Source organism: Gavia stellata, chromosome 3 (genome assembly GCF_030936135.1).
Source record: "Gavia stellata isolate bGavSte3 chromosome 3, bGavSte3.hap2, whole genome shotgun sequence".
NCBI classification, from domain to species: domain Eukaryota; kingdom Metazoa; phylum Chordata; class Aves; order Gaviiformes; family Gaviidae; genus Gavia; species Gavia stellata.
The window spans coordinates 57,050,696-57,072,546 of NC_082596.1; the positions used below are offsets into that span (position 1 = coordinate 57,050,696).

General features: G+C 43.4%; 1 protein-coding gene across 2 annotated transcripts in view; it reads left to right on the forward strand.

The window, feature by feature from the left end:
* The first annotated feature begins 3,806 nt into the window (after positions 1-3,806).
* Positions 3,807-21,851, forward strand: part of RALBP1 (ralA binding protein 1) — a 38,658-nt gene continuing 20,613 nt past the window's right edge. Inside the window, exon 1 of one of the 2 annotated variants that reach the window (XM_059836138.1) lies at positions 3,807-3,846. The gene's annotated coding sequence lies outside the window, so the exon portion shown is untranslated. The other variant, XM_059836139.1, reaches the window with a different exon arrangement.

Here is a 21,851-nt window from a genome sequence, read left to right on the forward strand (position 1 = left end):
TAGAGAAGGTTTTTGTTTAGTTGCTTTGGTTTAGGGAGTGGGATTTTTGGGTTTTTGTGTTTGTTTTTTTGTTTTATTTCTCCCCACAGGCACTTTTTGCTCCTAAATTTCAGAAGCATTGACACCATGCACAGAGAGTGAGTACAATGGCCATAACCTGACATGGCTTTCCTGTCATTTCTTAGGATTCTTGGCTTGCTTTTAGTACATTTAATGGATTTCACATCTAGTACTTAAAAAAAATGCATATAAGAACACCTGCTTGTATCTCTGATAACGTCTCTATGGTCTCTCCAGTATCTATCCCAAAATTGTGGCTGCTTTGATACCTGGCTCCCAAGCCTCCCATCCTGCTTGGCTGACTGGTCTGGCTTGATGTTTGCTGGCGATTGCACACTGACACACAGACCCACACAGTACTCATATGCTCTGGTCTCTGCAGCTACAGGCACCCAAGACACCCAGGCCCCTGTGACTCATGGTCCCCTCTCCAGTGGCTGGCACTTACCCCTCCATGCACACAGCGTGGAGACCCTGTCACCCAGGAGAAGAGTTTAGTGAGAAGACAGGACAGACTGTGGTGATGAGGTACCTGCAGGGTATGGTCAGACAAGTGTGCTGACCAGCAACCTGTTCACAGCTGACCAGCCCCTTTTATCTTCTTATCCCTCTTTTTTTCTGTCTTTGTTCCTCCCCAAACAACCCTGATTCATCCCTTTCCCTGCCTTTGGTCCTTCTGCTACAAATCCTGTAGTAAGTCTTGTGTGATCCCAAAATGCTCTTCCCGTACGTGCCAGGAGTCCCACATTCCTGTAGGCAGTAACCCCACCTCTTTAGATGCTCTGGAGAGCTTCTCCCACAACTCACAGTGATGGGTGTCACCCCTGGCCCATGGGCTGATGGCAGTCATGGGACAGCCCTGGGAGGGGCTCATTTCTCTGTGTACCACATTGGGGTTCCCCCACCTGCCGTTGTGCCACTGCACTCCTTCGTGCTCATGGAGAGGACTGTTGATCACATAACCTAACATTTTTGCTGATTAAAATGTCTGTTGGGTTTTGCAAAAGAAACACTGTACCAAGATTTGCCACGTGCTCTTGGCAGGACGTCTCACCAAGCGGTACATCATTAAAGTTTGTGCTACTCACATAGCAAAACATATTTGGATACAAGACATTGCAAGGAACAAAGCAGATACCTTTCAAACAAATATAAGATGTAAGGCTGCCAAAACCCAAGATTTTAGTATACTCTTCATTGCTTAAGTATTTTTAAATTTTTGTCTTACTGCAAAGATCTTAGAATGATGTGACTCCATAGTGCTCACGGGAGGTGTATATGCAGAGTTCACCATCATACAGCTGTTTTGGCTCTCCTTTCTCCTGTTGTGTGGTGGTATTTATGAGTAACTGATAGTGTCTTCCCAAAGACATTAACAAATCTATTTCTTCTAGCTTTTCCATTGTATATTCAGTCTCTCATTGTTTTTATTTGTTTCCATACGTGGCCAAACAGTGTCTTTCATAAGCTACACCTCTTTATGACTGCTGTGTATTCCTTCATTGCTACTGAGAATTATGTAGTGTATCTAAAGCTATCCCAGAACAGTACAAGCCATGTAGACTCCCGTCTCTCCAAGACAAACTCAGCCCCAAAACTGGCTTTCTTGAAGTAGTAGTATAATTGAGAGGCAATGGGAAGGAATTACTCATTCATTAACACAGCTCTGCCTTTTTCCGTTTTTTTCCTGACAAAATGCTTTCTAAAGCTCCCCTCCATTATTATTTTATTACATTTATGAGACTCAGGTACATCAGTAAGACTGAATTTCAAAGCAGAAACATTGCTACTGCAGAGTCCTTGCTTGACTTTGTCTTTAAAGCAGTAAGAATTCAGAGAGTGAATGTGGGGCACAGAGGGTGTAAGAAAGTGCCTTGGTCTCTGTAAGTAGGCCTCAGACCACAATGAATTTTGTAAGTCAAAAGTTATCCAAATGTATTTTACATGGCAGTAAATAAGCATGGTCAGCACTGCACACAGTCACTTATTTGTCATCTTCAAAAAATGGGAGAAGATTCATTCTGGGTTCATTAGCTTATGGGCCCACTGTCTGTGAACTTGTGTTGCCAACAATCTCTGATAATACTTCCTCTTTAGTGTTCAGAGCCTCTGGCAACTGTCACTTCAAGTGGAGATCCTCACAAGCAATCATCTCAAATTACTACCGGATGTTACTGAAGTAACCTTTCTCTCTTCTTTTGCCAGAAGTAACACAGCCTTTGTATAACAAAAAAACATTAGCTGTGATGTTAAGTGAAGTACACCAGTAAGTCCTTGCTGTTAAGCTGTTTCTTCTGGAGGGGAGGAGGTAAACTGGAAGTTGTGTGGTTTTGTAGTATGTTGTGGAGACAATATCTCTGTGCTCCAACACTAATCGGAGTGTTTACAACTATCCCCTTTGTATTTTCTACTGAATAGCACAAATTCCTGTGGGGGACCTTTTACATTACCGCAGGAGGCTGCACAAAGAGCCCATTTGACAGGGACTAAGCAGCATTGAATCTCAAGTGAATAAATGAAGCAGGTGGCATGCTGCCACAGTATTCATGTGTCCAGTAGCCCAGGGATTATGTTTGAGGCTGTGGGAATGAATCGGTCTGCTTCTTACTGAAACAAATACCCTTCACTGGGAATCCTGAAAAAGATTCAAATTATGCAGGCACTTAACATAACAGAAACGTGCACTGTAAGAGACAAAGAATACAGAATTCCTTTTAACATCACTGTAAACAGGATGCATGTTGAGATGGAGATGTGTTTCTTGGCACAGGCCACCTCAAGTCGCATACAGAGCGTTTCTCCTGTTTTCTTGTATTCCAGGGAGTGGCAGAGACGAACGGGTAACAATTCAAGGTCAAATTCGTTATGCAAGATGAAGCCAAAGTCGATGGCTGCTCCCTTGTGAGCTGCAAACGAGGAAGTCGGTAGCAACGTTATTCGGAAAGCAGGCCAGATGCAAACATCTATAGAGCTGTGTCAGCTCTCGTATTTGTCTTGGCGGCTTTTGATCTTTGCTGACTTCCCCGTTACAAATTTTACCTCACAACGGGTTCAGTCATACGCTGCTTTAATCACTGCTAACGCTTACGTCACCTTGTAAATCTGCCCAGAAGAGCAGCCGGGTCGCTGCCCGTCTGCCGTCAGCAGCTTCAGGAGGCTTCACAAAGTTATGTTACCGGTTTTTCCCCGCCGGGAGGTCACTCAATGAAGCACGAGGGGCGTCCTACGCCGGGGTCCCCTCAGGCAGCCCCGCTCCCACCAGCTCTCCTCACGCCCAGCCTCCTGCACTGACCGACCTCCGACTAACGGTGGCTACCGCCACCACGGGCCTGGGGGCTTTAAAAATCAGAGGGCGAGGGAACAAGCGAGCGACGGCTCCGGCCGTCCCCCTCCAGGCGGGTCGCTGGGAGTTGTAGTCCGGCGCCGGGAAGCCGCCCGCCACGCCCCCCCTCCGGCCGGCGTCCGCGAGGGAACTACAGTGCCCGTCATGACCTGCGAGCGGGAACAGCCTCCACCGCCCTCACCGCATTGCGCGTGCGCAGAGAGCCTCTCCTCCGGGCGGGGCGGGGGGCGTTGGCGCACGCGCCTCCCGCCCCACGGGCTGCTCCCCCGCCCCCGGCCGCCCCGAGCCGCGGAGCGAGGCGGCGGCGCCTGCGCGGTGGGCAGCTCGCGCCGCTCCCCGGCTGTCCTTGCGAGCCGGGCGGTGGAGGTGGAATGGGGCGCGAGGCGGGGCTCCGCGCGTGAGGCCGAGGCGGAGCCGCTGCGCCGGCGAGCGGGACCCCGACGGTTAGTGCCCGCGGGCGGGGGTCTCTGGCCTGGCCCCCTGCCGTTCCCGGTGAGGGGTGCGGTAAGCCGCTTCCGGGCTGGCGGGGTGGGGGAGGATAACGGGCGGCAGGGAGCCGTTCCCGCCCCCCAGCCGCGGCTGCCGGGTGGGGGAGGGGCAGGGGCCGGCCCGGGCTGCCTGGGGGCTGGGGGAGGGGCGGGGCCGTTGGGGACTCCGCCCCCCCTTCCCCCCTCACTCGGCCCCCCCTTCCCCCCTCACTCGGCCCGGGGCCGCTGGCGCTGCCGGCTCCGCAGGCCTGGGGCGCTGCCGTCCCCCGCGGCGGCGGGGCGGCTCGGCCTGCGTGCCTGGGCGGAGGCGCGGGGGGTGCCGCGGGTGCCGCGCGGGGGACAGGCCGCTCGTCCGCGGCGTGACTTCTGCGTCGGGCTGCTCAGGAGGGGGACCCGGCCCGTGTGCTTTACCTACCGGCCTGGTTGTGCCTCCTGTCCTTATGGGGACGCGCGTCGTGCGCCCCAGGGTGGGCGCTGGGCTCCTTGTGCGCCCGGTTTTCTTGAGCGTGTGAGCGCTTTGAATCGCATGGGGATCACCGTAGCTCAGGCTCAGATGAGAGGTGTGCTGGGCTGTGGGCTAGCTTTGTGTGAGGTTGTTGTGAGATTGTTTTTTTGAGGGGGAGAGGTCAGGGCTTTTTATTAATTTTCCTTCACCTAGAGGTCACATCTTAAAAACCAGAAAACTCTTACCTTTGTTATAATTTTCCTGCATCCAGTATGTTTAACAGGTTCTCGGGATGGTTTGTTTTCTACCTAAGAACATTGTTTAGAAGGTGTGTGTTACCACACATCATATGTCAGTGTATGGTGTATGAGTAAATAAGCAAATCTTACTTTTAAGTGCTTACATATGTTAAAACAAACTACAACGAAAATGCCAGCAATCCACATTGATAATTTGAAAGTATTTGTTCATGAGAATGGTGTGGTTTGGATTTCCTCCTCCCCCTGCCCTGGTGTCGCTGAGGTTAATGGTCATCCTTAATGAGGAATTATAGTAAAATACAATAGGCTAAGGCCTTTTTACCAGTTGCATAAAACAGATGGATTTGTGTAAGTCTTTTGTTCCAGCACTGCAAAATAGCCATAATTGCATTCTTACACCTATTTCTCATCTGGAAAGTGCTTGAAGCGCTTACCATGCATGTTCAGCATTGCTATAATGCACCCATTCAAGGGTGATATTAAGGCTCTGTCGGATATGATGCAGGATTGTAATGGATGTGGATTTATTAGCAAGGTTAAAGAATAATGGCAGAGAGATCCCTTAGATTTGGGTTTTGATGTCATCTGAGGTGTTGCATACAGCTTCTGATGAATGATGCCACACGGCTTCTTCAGTTCATTTTAGTACAGTCTATATATATATAGTATAGTTATGTAGTCAGTGTGACACGTAGTCTTGAGGGGCTCTTTTCTACAGAGAAGTCAAATAGACATAGAAAAAGCTTCCAAACTGTTCTGGTTTTGAGTGTTTACTACTTCTAAGTGCTTGAAATTTACTAAACCCCCTGCTGTAATGTTCTAGGTAGCTAGGTCAAAAATAGGGTGATTATTACGGAGAAGCAGGGAACTTCCCATTTCCTGTTCTAGGGTTCTCATTTCTTACTTCCAGAAAATAAGTTGTGTTCTTTAGTCTTCCCACATCTGAAATAGAAGACAGGAATAGCTGCCTCAAAATTTTAATACTCCAGGTGCAGCTCTGGCATTATTCTGGCTTAGTTAAGTTGTATTCAGGGGTCGGATGGCGTGTTTTGGTTTGGTTTGTTTTTTTTTTCTCCAAAAGTAAGGATTTAGCTGTAAAACCCTTGGTGTGATTGCAGTTACACAGGGGAAAAAAGTTTTTTTCTGTAGGGTAGCTTATTTCTATTTCTGTATGTGCATGTCTATACTGGAATGTGTTGTCTTGGTATTGCAATAGCTGCATTTTTGCTTCAGAGCTGCATGGCTTAATTCTGTAGATGTAGTTAAAGCAAAACTGATGTGCATATGCACTGTATCTAACACTCTGGGGTTCTGATCTCAGTTGTACCTTTTAGGCACTTCCCTAATAAGTTTTAGCTGTATTTTCTTACAGAAAAGGTTTTAATATTTTCTGAGTAAACACTGCTGTTTCTTACAAGCTGTTTTTAGACTAATAAGGAAGATGCTGCTGTTTAGCAATAAACACCAATGAATGCAAATCTGATTTCCTGCTGTAAAGCTTGGTGTCATGTAGCTGGCCTCAAAATGCCAAAATAAAGTATAGTATGACATTTATCTTCAGTTTATTCTATGTCTAGTATAATCTACTGAGCTTTTCTCTGAACTAATGCATCTCATTATTTTGAATCACTGAATGATTCACTATCCTTAAAACTAGTCACGGTTTGCTGTGTGCCTGCTTCAGATTTTCACCTAAAGAATTAATCAGCTCTTTCTGCTGTTCACCTGAGCCTCATGGACCATAGTTTTCAAATCATTGCTAAAAGAAAAAAAATCCCCAAATGAGCCCATAGTTGGGCTGGAAGTAACCTGTGGTGGGAGGCTTGCACTTAGGCTGCATCCTCAGACATGGTGGTGTTGAGAGGTGATTGCTGTCCAAATAACAATTACGTCTTCTGCCTGCCATGGCCGAAACTGGAAAGGTAAGGATGCAGGTTGATTTTAGAAAAAGGAAGGGTATGACTCCTTTCCTGTCCATACTTATTCTTCCCATCCCAGCCATCCCGCACCTTTTGGGCTTGACATTGGCAAATACAAACTTGGTTGAAGTTGTGAGGGTATAGTAGAATGAAAGAGCCTTTGATGTTGGTGGCAGCAACAGCAATCCTTCATCTCTGAAGCTGAGTAACAGCAATCCTTCATCTCTGAAGCTGAGTAACAGCAATCCTTCATCTCTGAAGCTGAATAACAGGAGGGATCCTGTGCTTCCTGCTTCCAGTTTTTCTTTAGGCTGCAGTAGAAAGTGGGGGATGACTGCATACTTGGGGCAGCTGCTGGGAAGTGGGATGGAGAGGGATAGATATAATTGCCTGAGTAAGGAGTGGTGATATAGTAAGTACGCTCACACAACACTCAGCTCAAATATATCCAAAGAGATTACAGTTTATTCTGTCCTGTTAGTAGAAGATAGTGTACTAGGACAAATTATTTTATTTAGATGTCATCAATAAAGTGCTGTGACAATTTTGAACTAGCAGGGAAGAATTTGTGAAAAAGACAAATACAAAGTACATTGGCTTCAGTGGATAAAGTAGTTTATTAAGAAGATAAAAACCAAAGTTAATACCTAAACAAAATACGGCTGACCAAAAATATTTTGGAAATATAACTGGGGTTCTTAGTGTCATTTATTATTAGTTGTGCATTGAAAAAGCACAAGGCATCTTTTTTTCTTGTCTAATCTATGAATTCCAAGTGTGTGTGGGAGACTGAGATCTACCAATTCGAAAACATGAGATCACAGTGTTTAGGAGCAATCAGTTCACTACCTAGCAGTAGTATTTCCTTTGGTAAGTAAATGAGATGTAATTAAATAGAGAACACAGTTTGCTATTTTTTCCTTGTGTAGCTTCTGTAACACTAAGTAAACAAAAGTACAGATAACGAATGTTTCCCAGTTTCTTCCAGAAGCAGCTCAGCATAAGGCCCTAACTAAATAGCAACTAATTGCTTAATAAACACAGAATTTTATAATAATAAAGAAGTAATGAATAAATAAAGAAAAAGTGCTCACCAGTTGCTAACCCAATATTAATATAAATCTGAAAAAGTATAGGGAGCTGTTAAATGGCTTGAATGAATGTAGTATGTTGCCCAGTTTAAAAAAACATTAATAGAGAAAATGTTATGTTTAGTTCTAAATAATCAAATCTACTATCATCTTCTATGTGCAGAATTAAATCATGTAATTGTTCTGATATAATAATAATTGAAGGGTGTGATTTAAGTCGCTTCATGCTCATTGGCATGCCCTTAATTGTTAATAGTTTGTCATCTGTCCACTTGTTTTAAGTGCTGGGAAAATATGTAGAAATAGAAACCTTAAGCAATCAATGCAATTATAAAATTTCTTTAAAAGAAGGTTTACGATTCTTGGTGTTACAGATTAATTTACGGTGTGACCTTCTAGGCAATCCCTGGCTTGCTTCCATCCTGGCTACTGTCTTACCTGGAGGAAGGAGGGAATGGCTTAATGATTCTTGCCAGCTACAGCCCAACACGAACCACAGCGCTGGGGAAGGCCTGGCGTAAGTGTGCAGAGATGCACTATTTTAGCTTCTGGGGGATATGCTTTTTCATAGGAGTCGGCGCTGCCCTCTACTTCTCTGAAGTAGAAGGGGCAGCTTTGCAACTAGTGGGAGCAGATTTCTCATTTGCACACTGCCTTCTTTATTCTCCTTCTTGCTCACAAGGAACTGAGCTTTTTTAGACTGGCTATTTTGGTCTTTGGAGGCACACAAGGAAAGAAAGTGATGAGTGATGGCTGCTTGTGTCAGGTGGGAAGGTGCCAGATGGCTGCTCTAGAGGAAGAGTGAGAAGCAAGTGCTCAGTGGTAAGGTTTGACATTCCAAATCAGAATGCAAGTTTGGACCAAACTGAGAATTATTTTAAGGAAAATAAATTTAGTTTCAGGTTGGTTGTTTTGTACATTTGCTACCAGTGAGTAACTCTTCACTCAAGTTAATTCATATAGTTATGTATAGATAAAATGTATTTTTGTTTCATTTTTGTCCTCTGTAGCACATGTTTCTATGATCTAGCTTAAGTCAGCGCATGAAGTTTACTTCCTGGTTTACAGTTTTAGTAGGATCCTTGGGCTTCTGTATTACGAGGAACTGAGCTTTGTGATAGAAGACAGATCTCTGGCAGGAAGGAACTCTTGGGACTGAACATAGATCTCTGGTACTACCAGAGCTTGAGCTGGGTACATGGTTTTTAAAAACACAATGTATGACGATAATGCTATTAACTTGACACTTGGTGGAAAAAAGAACTATCACAGTGACAAAAATTGCAGCTTCTCTTTTTCACAAAAAAATTAATAATTCTGCAAGGATATCACTTTTCTTTAAAACCATACCTAACTTTTTAAAATAGGAGTTACATCTAAGAGTTAGAAGCTCTAATTTTAATCTTTTTTCTGTAATAACTTTTGTGAAATTTAACATTTAACTTACCCTCATAATTAGGCTTATTGCTACTTTAGCATTTCTAGCCTGTCCAGGTGTGTTTTTTAAACACAAGCGTCATCTGGTCAAGGTGCAGATTTTTTTGGGTGTTGCAATGAAGTCTCCCTTTTACTTTCTCCACCAAGCGGAACGAGGTGACTTAAGGGATAGGGGGCAATGGCAACAAGTTCCTGCCTGCTGCAGCAGGTGAGCCTCCTCTGTTACTACCCCACCTTCTCAGGTCCTCTTGCATAATAGGTACAAGGCTCTGCAAATGGAACCAAACAATGACGAGGATGAGGGTTCACCTAGCTTGGAGGTGCCACCAAGGTTAAGCCGGCCTATGCCCTGCGTAAAAACATCTTCCATAAAAAAAAAAAAAAGACCGGTCGTTGTCATAGGGGACTCTCTCGTAAGGGAAAGAGAAGGCCCAATATGCAGACCAGCCCCACTTCTTAGGGAAGTATGCTGCCTCCCTGGGGCCCAGGTTAAAGATGTGACAAGAAAACTTCCTACCCTGGTAGGGCCCTCAGATTATTACCCGTTATTGATTCTTCAGGTAGGCAGCGATGAAGTTGCAACAAGAAGCTCGAGGGTGATCAAGAGAGACTTCAGGGCCTTGGGATGACTGGTCGGGGGATCGGGAGCACAAGTGGTGTTCTCCTCCATCCTTCCATTGGCAGGGAATGACGAGGGGAGAAACAGGAAGAGCCAACTGATCACTACCTGGCTCTGAGACTGGTGTCGTCTCCAGAATTTTGGGTTCTTTGATCATGGGTTGCTCTATACAGCACCAGGCCTGCAGGCGACAAGTGGGGAACATCTGTCTCTGAGGGGGAGAAGGATCCTGGCGCAGGAGTTAGCAGGGCTCATTGAAAGAGCTTTAAACTAGATTTGAAGGGGGAAAGGGATAAAACCAGCCTTGCTGAAGATAAGCCTGGGGGTGGCACACCTGTGTTTGAGGGGCAATGTGCTGGCAATGACCTTTGGACTGCCGTCTCAGCGGAGGTAGGGGATGGGGACCCATGCGGCAGCAAAGGCGTAGGGGTTGTTGACGTGCTAGTAACCAGGGAAGTGCCTGAGATCAATCGCATAGGAATCGGGGCTTCTCCTCCCAAAAAGGTGGCAGGACCAATAGCCCAACTAAAGTGCATCTATACCAATGCACGCAGCGTGGGCAACAAACAGGAGGAACTGGGAGCCATTGTCCAGCAGCAAAACTGATATAGTGTCCATCATGGAAACATGGTGCAAAGACTCGCACAACTGGAGTGCTGTACTGGATGGCTACAAACTCTTCAGAAGGGACAGGCAAGGAAGGAGAGGCGGTGGGGTAGCCCTGTATGTCAAGGAGTGTTTTGATTGTCTAGAGGTTAACGATGGTGGCAGTAGGGTTGAGTGTCTGTGGGTAGGAATCAGGGGGAAGGCCAATAAGGCAGATATCATGGTGGGAGTCTGTTATAGACTGCCCAACCATGGTGGGGAGACAGATGAAATATTCTATAAGCAGCTGGGAGAAGTCTCACAATCTCTAGCCCTTTTTCGTATGGGGGACTTCAACTTACCAGATGTCTGCTGGAAATACAATATGGCAGAGAGGAAACAATCTCAGAGGTTCCTAGGGCGTGTGGAAGATAACTTCCTGACACAGCTGGTGTGTGAGCCAGCTAGGGAAGGCACCCCCCTGGACCTGTTGTTTGTGAACAGAGAAGGACTTGTGGGGGATGCAACGGTGGGAGGCTGTCTTGGGCACAGTGATCATGAAATGATAGAGTTGTCATTTCTCAGAGAAGTAAGGAGGGGGGTCAGCAGAACTGCTACCTTGGACTTCCAGAGGCCTGACTTTGGCCTGTTCAGGAGCCTGGTAGACAGAGTCCCTTGGGAGGCAGTCCTGAAGGGCAAAGGAGTCCAGGAAGGCTGGACACTCTTCAAGAAGGAAGTCTTAAAGGTGCAGAAGCAGGCCGTCCCCATGTGCTGGAAGACATGCTGGTGGGGAAGAAGACCGGCCTGGCTGAAGAGAGAGCTTTGGGTGGAACTGAGGAAAGAAAAGAGAGTTTATGACCTTTGGAAGAAGGGGCAGGCAACTCAGGAGGGCTGCAAGGATGTTGTGAGGTTTTGCAGGGAGAAAATGAGAAGGGCCAAAGCCCAACTAGAACTTAACCTGGAGATGGCTGTAAAAGACAACAAAAAATGTTTCTATAAATACATCAGCAACAAAAGGAGGGCTAAGGAGAATCTTCATCCTTTACTGGACGCGGGGGGAAACATAGTGACAAAGGGTGAGGAAAAGGCTGAGGTACTTAATGCCTTCTTTGCCTGTCTTTAATAGTAAGACCAGTTGTTCTGCGGGTATTCAGCCCCCTGAGCTGGAAGATAGGGACGGGAAGCAGAATGAAGCCCCCACAATCCAAGGGGAAATGGTTAGCAATCTGCTACACCACTTAGACACCCACAAGTCTGTGGGACCAGATGGGATCCACCCAAGGGAGCTGGCAGAAGTGCTCACCCAGCCACTATCCATCATCTACCAGCAGTCTTGGCAAACCAGGGAGGTCCCAGTGGACTGGAGATTAGCAAATGTGACGCCAATCGACAAGAAAGGCCAGAAGGAGGATCCGGCAAACTACAGGCCTGTCAGCCTGACCTCTGTGTTGGGGAAGATTATGGAGCACATCATCTTGAGTGCCATCACGCGGCATGCCTGGGCCATGTTTCTAAATTCCTTCTGTGCAGCCTGTCCCTGCTTTCATCTCCTGTATAATCACTTTTTGCATTCAAACTCAGTCATGAGTTCCCTTCTTAGCCAAACCAGGCTCTTGATACATCTTGTTTTTCTGAGGATCAAGATGAACTATCCCTTCCCTTGGAGGATGCTGTCCTTAAAAATCTTTCCTGAGCAACTTGACCCTTCAGAGCTGCCTCCCACCTACCAGTTCCATGAAAAGTTCTTGAATGCCATCACGCGGCATGTACAGAACAACCAGGGGATCAGGCCCAGTCAGCATGGGTTTATGAAAGGCAGGTCCTGCCTGACTAACCTGATCTCCTTCTATGACAAGGTGACCTGCTTAGTGGGATGAAGGAAAGGCTGTGGGTATAGTGTACCTAGACTTTAGTAAAGCCTTTGACACTGTTTTCCACAGCATTCTTCTGGAGAAACTGGCTGCTCATGGCTTGGACAGGCACACTCTTCACTGGGTAAAACCTGTCTGGACTGCTGGGCCCAAAGGGTTGTGGTGAATGGAGTTAAATCCAGTCGGTGGCCGGTCACAAGTGGTGTTCCCCAGGGCTCAATATTGTTTAGTATCTTTATCAGTGACCAGGGTAGGAAGGCTGTGCAGAGGGATCTGGACAGGCTGGATCGATGGGCTGAGGCCAGTTGTATGAGGTTCAACAAGGCCAAGTGCCGGGTCCTGCACTTGGGTCACAACAACGCCATGCAACGTTACAGGCTTGGGGATGAGTGGCTGGAAAGCTGCCTGGCGGAAAAGGTCCTGGAGGTGCTGGTCGACAGCCGGCTGAATATGAGCCAGCAGTGTGCCCAGGTGGCCAAGAAAGGCCAATGGCATCCTGGCCTGTATCAGAAATAGAGTGGTCATCAGGACTGGGGAGTGATCGTGCCCCTGTACTCGGCGCTGGTGAGGCTGCACCTCAAATACTGTGTTCAGTTCTGGGCCCCTCACTACAAGAAAGATACTGAGGTGCTGGAATGTGTCCAGAGAAGGGCGACGAAGCTGGTGAAGGGTCTGGAGCACAAGTCTTATGAGGAGCGGCTGAGGGAACTGGGGTTTTTTAGCTTGGAGAAGAAGAGGAGGGGCTGAGGAGAGACCTTGTTGCTCTCTACAATTACCTGAAAGGAGGTTGTAGAGACGTGGGTGTTGGTCTCTTCTCCCAAGTGACAAGTGATAGGACAGGAGGAAATGGCCTCAAGTTGCACCGGGGGAAGTTTAGATTGTATATTGGGAAAAATTTCTTCACTGAAAGTGTTGTCAGACATTGGAACGGGCTGTCCAGGGAGGTGGTGGAGTCACCATCCCTGGAGGTATTTAAAAGATGTGTGGATGTGGCGCTTAGGGGCATGATGTAGCAGTGGACTTAGCAGTATTAGGTTAACGGTGGGACTTGGTGATCCTAAAGGTCTTTTCCAACCTAAACGATTCTATGATTCTATGATAAATTTTCACTGGTTTTTATTAGCATGAATTACATTGATTGCTAAATGTAAATTCTAATGCTAAACTTGCCAGCAATTAAACTCTCTCATTTCATGGTATTAGTAGTCTTTTTCTATCATGTTACTATGAAAGTCCATAATTCTTGGTTATTGTTTTTCTCTGTCCAATACACTTCTTTCACATGCTTAATACTGAGTGTATTAATGGAATACCACCTGATGTAAGATAATTAAATTGGCAGGTATTTTACTATATTTGTAATACTCTAACTCCAGTAGATTTTAATATTGTGAACCAAATGCTATATAAAAGCATAATGCTGATCTATACAAAAACTAAAATACCTTTTTTTTTTTTTAAATTGGATTAAAAGAAAAGTATCATCTAACACCCTCCTCTCTTAATTTTCAGTTGTGGTGGCTTCAAAGGAGATGTTGTTCTTTTAAGATAGCCTAAAGAGCTTTTCATATTTGATAGGATTTTTGTAATTGATTGAATGGACTAAAAATGTAAGAGCTTGGAGAAAAAAACCCAAACAACTGATGAATAGGTTTACCCAGAATCTCCTTGGATTATTTCAGTCTAGTGGGTTTAGCTTTTCTTGTTTTTTAGATGTTTTAATCTTTACAAAATCTTAAGTTTTCTCTGTGCTGGCCACTTGCAAGCTAACCTTAGGTGCAGAGATCTTTCACAGGTCATGCTTCTGAAGTTTTAATCCTGAAATTTGGGGTTGCCGTTCTCCAAAATTTATATAACTCGTACCACTAGTGATCAGGTGGGTTTTTATCAGTCATCTTTTGAAAAGGATTTCAAAAGTTGTTGGAGGAAATGAAATGCAACTTTCCAGCTGAAAGAGGAAGTGATGAATATGTGGACTTCTTAATTTTTTTTTCTAGATGGTTCAGTAAATTAATGTGACTGACATACTAAGATGTAGATTCAAATCCAAGTTCCTTGACAAAGATAATTAAGAACAACTAATTTTCTGGCAGTGACTATCACAAATGTGTCTTGGAATATGCCAAAATCTGTATACCCTACCAAAAACAATGGAGAAGTTGCATCAGTTGTCACCTGCGGCATTCCTTTTGTGTGCCACAATTTTATGATACTTTATTTGTTTTCTGATAAAACTGGATTACAGTTTTCTGTTGTGGTTGTCTTCTTTTGGTTGGTAGTTCTTTATAAATTCTTTCCTAAGTAAGTTTTTAATATGCTATTTCAGTCAGACTTTGAGGACATCTAAAAGATACACAAACATAGATCACAGAAGTTTGCAGTTAGTATGTATCATGAGAACAGTCAGTTACAGATGTGTATTTTCAAGGGGTAATTACATTTGGTGGTTTTTAGTACTTAAGAGCAAGGATTTCACCACTCTTAAAAATGCCTTATACCGATGGAGGCAGTTTATTTTCTTTTTGGGACGGGAGGAAGACAGTGGCACTATTTTGTCTTATGTATACTAGGGCTTCCATTAAACTACTTACACTAATTATACTTAAAGCAGCATGATTTTTCTTATGTAGGCAAGGCTACACAACAGATTTGGGAATGGAAGTCGGAACTTGTTTGGTCCTGTGCTATCAGATATGGAACTTTTTTGCCAGCTGTGAAGTATACATATTTTTAGTGTCTGTCTGTGTTATTATTCAGTTATTTTTTTATTATATTTGGCAAGTAAATTGAAACCAGCAATCATCGTGTATTTCATAAGGTATGGGTTTTTTTATGATGCTCTGAAGCCATAGGATTGCTGAAAATTGCTGCATTAGTTGCTACGAGACTGAGCTGGAGCTTGTTTTCAAAAATATATGTGAATTTAATTTTAAATTCTAAGGATGTTTATACATTTTTCTAGAAAGCTGATGTTTCATGTAGGTTTTCTTGTAAGGCTGTTTGGCTATGTAAATTGGCATAGAAGACAAATATTGTGAACTTGTGGGTCCTGCTGCTGTTTCTGTAATTGGTAATTTAACTGATCCGTCTTCCCCATAGTTGCCTCTGAAGAAGCCTTTGCTGGCTGGGGCAGCAGATTGCTGCTTCCCAGCCATTCACTGCAGAGAGGAACCCTGGAGACCAGCTGGTGCCCCAAGCTGGGTGGTGCCGCACCTTGCCTTGAATGTATTTGTGAATGTTTTCAGTGTTCACATGCATGACATTTTGCAACTTCTTAGCCCTGGAGGTGGTGATGTTAATCATAATTAATAATCTTCTGAGCTTGTAAATATTTAAATTGACTTTCCCCTTGGGTATTGAGTGAATCTGGGGCAGAGGTGGAAAACAGAACCTGTTCATCCCAACTCTACATATGGTACTGAAAAAACTAACTAAAAATTCAGTAATTTACAGAAAGGCTAAGTACTTCATGTGGTCTTGATGAAGAGTTGTCATTGGCATTGATAGGAATATGTCTGAAAAGAGGAGATGATATAGTCCTCTTCTTGTGTGGAAACTTATATTCTGTGGTAAAAAAAAAGATAATTTTCTTTTACATATAGCATGAGTTTGACAGACATTGGCATCTATTCCAGCAAATGGCAGTGCTGTAGATGTAACACGGATCAGTAAAACTATTACTTTGTTGGCATGGCTCAAAACAGATCTCCAAATGAAATAAGCTATGTCAGAAAAAAATCTTTCGGTGGGTAAAACTGCATCTACAATAAGGCTTTGCTAAAAACTGCTGTGCTGGGAGCACGGAAACATTATACTCTTATCCATTATAGTTAAGTTGGGAAAACGTTTGCAAGCAACCCAATCTCCAGTTGATTTTACTCGATATGGGCCTAATAAAACAACTGGTGAAGACAGAAGGGGAGTCTTTTCCTTTTACTTTGGTTTCTAGGTCAATAGCCACTGATGTTAGCTTGATAATATACAGGACTCTCTAAGCCAAAACCAAAGGTGCTGCAGATAGATATATTTATTAAATAATCACTAAAAATAATCAGCAGGTAGACATAGTTATTAAATAATCACTAAAAATAATCAGAGAAGCTGCTATATAAACAGTTTTTCTAGATCAAAGTATTTCTTTACTTTTTCTTTCTGCTGTTACAGTAGAATGGGTTTTATCTCAGCCACCGTAGTTCTGTTTTAATTTAATATTCACTAAAAGCTGGATATGATTTGCCATTGGAGTATGCAGGGTTTTAAACATGAGAAAAAAAATGATACATGGAAACTGATCATCTGTGTCATGTATCACACTATGAAGAGATCCAAGCAAAGCTGTTCTTAGTTTCTCCTTATGTTACAGAGTTGTCAGTTCAAGTCACAGCCTGTAATTTATAGATCTCTTCATCTGTGCTCAATACATGGTGGCAAAAAATTGAAGGTAAAGTGCAAGAAACTTAATTTTCACAGTTTTAACCCTAAAGGTTTGTGTGTCATTAATAAACTTTCAGAAAATGCTTATTTCTGGGAATGATAGGGCCTCAGAATTGAATATTCTTTGCCTTTGGTAAGGTAAACTGGACTGTTCATACTGACCTTCCAGTTAAAGAATTACGAAGTGACTTCCGTAAAACAAACTTAATGCTGTTTGAAAATTCTGTGAATAAAATAGTGATCACAATTCAGCCAGTTCAGTGAAGAAGCTTGGTACTTCCAATTGGTTTTTCTACATCCAGCCTAAAGGTAATATCTCAATAATGGATTAAAAAGCAACACTGCCTGGATTCAGCATGCAGTACTTCGTGCAGCATGTGCCTTCTTTGTCGTTTCCTCTACGTATTAAGCAGGTTTATGCAGTTGATGAAGTGTAGCTAGGCTTTGTCTGTACTGAACTCAGTGTGCTAGTAGCTGGGTAGCAAGTGGCTTTTAAAGGACAAACCAGCAGACGCAAGTGAAGCAATGTTTGTAGGGGGGCATACCCATTCTGGTTTCATTGTAATTGGCATGGATAAGGAAGATTATGATAATGCAGCAGCTTTGGCATCCGCCCATACATGTCAACTGAGTACGTTCCCAAGATTTCCATAGAGCTTGAACTCTACCTGCTGGCAGGAGTAACATATAACACAGTATGTTACTGCATCTCTGCTGCTGCTGTTGCTTTTGCCAGATGAATTATTGCTGTTACAGAAATGCCAGTGTGTTAATATTACACGTTTCTGGTGTGTAGGTATGTCCCAAATTTGTTACCAGTGTTAAATCCAAAGCAAGGTGTCTTTAATATTTGCTGTTTACTCTTGTCATTTCTAGTATTTTAGCATGTGTTAGCTAATGCACTCTTAAAAAAACCCACAAAACAAACACAAAAAACAAAGCTAGGCTATATAACACCTTAGTTTTTTTAATTGGGTGACAGAACTGAGTATGCAGAGCTCTGGCCTCTCTGGAAAACTAGATTCTGTTCTCTGTTGTGTGACCTGTCATGGTTAGTCTGTAGATGCTCCTGAAAGAATAGCAGAAACGCTCAAAACTCCAGTAAAATATTTGATGCCAAATCCATTGGCTTCTCTTCTGCTTCATTTTGGTTTTTTTTCTGATGATTAGCACGTACTTTTTAAACAGCATTTGTAGTACACTCAGCTCAACCGATCAGGCTTTCATAGTGGTTTTTTTTTTTTTTAACTAACTCCACTAAACGGACAGCTGTTCTCAAGTTGGCTGAGTTCAGGTACTGGAGTGTGACTGAACGATGCCGTAGTTGAAATCTCTGGTAAGGGGAATTTGTCATTAAATAAACCCAGCCCAGGAACTGATAAAAGTACAAAAATTAGTCTTAATTTGCTAGATCATCAATTGTTGCGTGACTTGCTGCAGACCTTTGGTGACTGGGGATTAGACAACTCCTCAGCAGACTTGTCAGAAAACATAAATTGTATAAAACTTGTATATAGTCCTGAGGACAAACAAAACCTGAGGTAATACTATGTTTATAGTGATCGTTAAAAAAGTAAACTGCACACCTTTTATTGCATTTTCCTCCCTTCCTCTATTAAGTGGTGAAACTTTCTGTTCTGTTTTACAAGCATTAGTGATGGCACAAGTAGGAATTTGGAGAGGTCGACAGAAGAAAAGGGACAGCGTTGTCACACCAGGAATAATTCTAAGGCCAACCTAAGCAACAGTGGGTATTATATATCTTGTACAATGTGGTGTTTTTCAGAAGTATAGGAGAGTTTGATACATTTGCAGGACAGTTCGTATTATTCAATTCAGGTCTCGACAGTTCAGCCCTTATCAAAAGTTACCACATTTTCACTTGGGCTGAAAAGTTGGGTTTCTTAGGCTGGTATTTAAAAATTTAAACAAAAAACACTAACCAAATCCTTCAAACTATTTCTGAGAATTGACCTAGCAGGGAAGAATATCTCTTTTCTGTAATAAAAAATATTTTGGTAATCAGGCAAACCTTTTTAACGCTATTTGTAATTTAGAGGGGAAACCTAAATTTGGCTGGAGAAGACCTCCCAGATTTCCTTGCTTATGTGTGGACAGTAATTTTCAGAAGCCTTAATTAGAACTGAGTGTGGGAGAAATAGAAGGTGGTAAGGGAAACCTGGGAAACAGTGAGCAGCTAAAAGGTGAGGTTAGATGAGGCACTGGGTGTGAAGAGGAATGGTGAAACTGAAGTTGTGTGGGTCTAGGTGCTGAACACCTGTGTGGTGAGGAGGAGGTTGTGAGAGAGAAGAGGTTACAGTCGTGATGGTGGAGGAACTGGACTGCAGGAGAGGGGAATGAAGAAGCTGATGAAGAGGGACTGAGCATGGGAAACAGTGGGACTAGACCACAGAAACTAGTGTACTGGGCTTGAGTACGATTACTGGAGGAATTAGTATTGGGTTACTTTGTGGTGACAAGACCGTGGGAACCAGGAGCAGGATTCACAGGGGGTAGGAATAGAGAATTGCGAATAGTGGACCAGCACTTTCCCAAGAAGTTTGAAGAATGAGACATTATTCTCTAGGTGGGCAGTAGCAGTCACGATGCAGGTAGCTGATTAGTCAAGATACTCCTGCGAAAGTCTGGCCTGGTTACAGTGCCCATCTGCCTCACGATGTGGAGTCCAGACCTTCTGCTTGTTACTTCAGAAACACGCAATGTAAAGCCATTAAACAGCAGTCTTTCTAGTTGTTAGCTGGCCAGTTATTTCAAAGAATGCCTCTTATATATGTGGTTGTGATCATAATATAATGCACCGCTTTGAAACTGTTTCCATGGCAGTTGATTCAGCTGGGGAAAGACATGTGGCAGGGCTTGCTGAGATATCCCTGAAGGATGGGAATGGGCATGAGAGCCACGTGTTGGCATTGTTTGCATGTGGCTTTGGTCATTACCCTGTAACAAAGATTTGCGCGTGGACTTTCCTCTAGACTACCTGCTTTAGCTTGCTCTGGACCAGACAACATTCCTCACTGCGGAAGTAGGATGTTACGGCAAAACAGGTGGTGTGAGAGCATAGCCAGTGCAGGAGGCAGAGTCATGGGACAGGGGCTTTTCCTATGTGGTTACAGTCGGTCTCTTTTCAGGTGTGCGCACACGCGCGCTCTCTCTCTCTTGCAAAGCACTTAACTCTCCCCAGGGGATCCAAGTTTTGTTTTCCCCAAGATGTCTATTGGAAACAGCCTGTGAATTGCATCCTGATGGAGCTCTACAGAATTTGTAGACTAGAGGTAGGATAATATTTAATTATTTATTTTAACATTGACTCTTTACTGAATGCATTGATGAAGAGCTGGAATACCCTCAATGATAGGGAATAACCTAGATGCTGCTACGTATTCTGAATATGAGCTGGCTCTTCCAATAGTCCACTCAAATATGGATGTGGTCTATAGCTCTCTGATCGTTGAGAGCTAAGTAGTTTTGAGTATTTGTATATTGCTACTTCTGAGCTGGTATGGACTCTCAGAGCAGAACTTGAAATACTTTGGATGGTACTGTAGTTGCAGCAGACTTTATCCACCTACAGATAAATGAGAGAACACACAAACCTGTTTGTTACTTTTAGAGCTGATCTGGTGCTGGCATTATTTCTGAAAAATGTACAGCTTGCTCCTATGTGATTTCAGTTGTGTGATTATACACTCATCTTTAAAGTAAATTTTCTAACATTCTTATAGCATCACATATCCTGTAAAGTAATCTTAGGTTCAGGAGCTGAATGCTGCTAAGCAATTAGTATTTTATTATCTTCATCCAAAAAATCTTGCGAAGGCCCTTCTTGAGGCTTTAATTCTTGCCAGTTATGAAGAGTACATGACTCACAAGGGAGTTACTTAATGTTGTGTTTATGTGATTACTTGTGACTTGTGAAATTTAAACTTGCTTTACCTGTCTACATGAAGTACTTCCCTTTTCTTTCTCCTTTCATGGCCATGTTGCCTTACTAAAGAAAGGAAGGGGCACTGTTTATGTACCTGGGTACTGCTTGTTAAATAAAATAGATGGCCTCTGATGTCATTTTGCTCTTTGACTGCATGGCAACATTTCAGTCTAAGAAGTGTTGGAGTGAAAGCAGTGTTTTGTATTAAGCTTTTCAGTATGTTGTAAAAAATGCATCTTTTTATTTCAGAACACAGCTTAAACTGTTGTGTTTTATTGCAGTAATAAAACCTCAGAACAATTTGAGTAAAACATAAATGGTTTATTAGCTTTAAGCTAGTAAAAACTTCGTTCTTTGCCTAAGCTATTGCTGTAGCTGACAACCATCAGTAGTTACAAGATGATTAATTTGAGGTGTACTTAACAATATCCTCTACTCTTGGAAGGACCATGGTTTTAATGGCCTCCCACACTTTGTGATAGTCTGAGCAAGATACGGAACTTAGACATGTCTCAGACATTGTATAGTCTTGGTAAATAACTTCCTTCTAACTGTCTTCTCATCTCCAAGTCATCTTTTTCAACCATCTCAGCAGCTGTATGAGTACCACTCATTGTTTCTGAAGTGCTTTGATATGCTTAGACCACAAGTGATATTCTTTATTCTTTTCTCTTATGGTTCATTACTTTCCAAAACGGAGCTATGCTTGTTACTAGGATAATTTTTGTCCAAAAGCAGTGTGCCTCATTTCTTTGAGTAACATCAGTTTCTTCACCTGTGTCCAGATCTTTTGGACTGAAGGCCTACAATGATGAGGCACTACTGTGTTCTGGGTCTTGCTTTTGGGTAATTATGATAGAGCAGGTTCTGGTAGCTGAGTGAGTGTTCCCACTCTGCCTCCATCCTTTGATTACTGACTTCTTGGGGCTATTTTCAGTGTAACACCCAGATTTTCAGGGTGTGTCTGTTTGTGGCAAAATGGGATGACCTGGGGACACCCACCATGCTTCAGATGTGGTCTTGCATAATGCTTGTTGCAGAAAAATTTCCCATGTCCTTCATTCCACCCAACAGCTTTACAAAATAACATCTGTGCATGCAACCACCTGTTCTAATTTGCTTCTGCTGTTTCAATAGGTTACAAAGGCACAAAGTCACAATACAGACTCAGTACAAAACAGAAATAATGGAGCCTTCTGTACTGAATGGAAGAGCTGTGAGTTTGGTCTTTCAGACTGTGCCTCTTTTTAATGTGTTTGTGCCGACTCAGGTGACACTCTAGTAAGTGAGATCTATTGAAGTTGGCTGTCATGTCTCTCTACTTTTCTATGTTTTTTCCAAACCTCAGGTGTT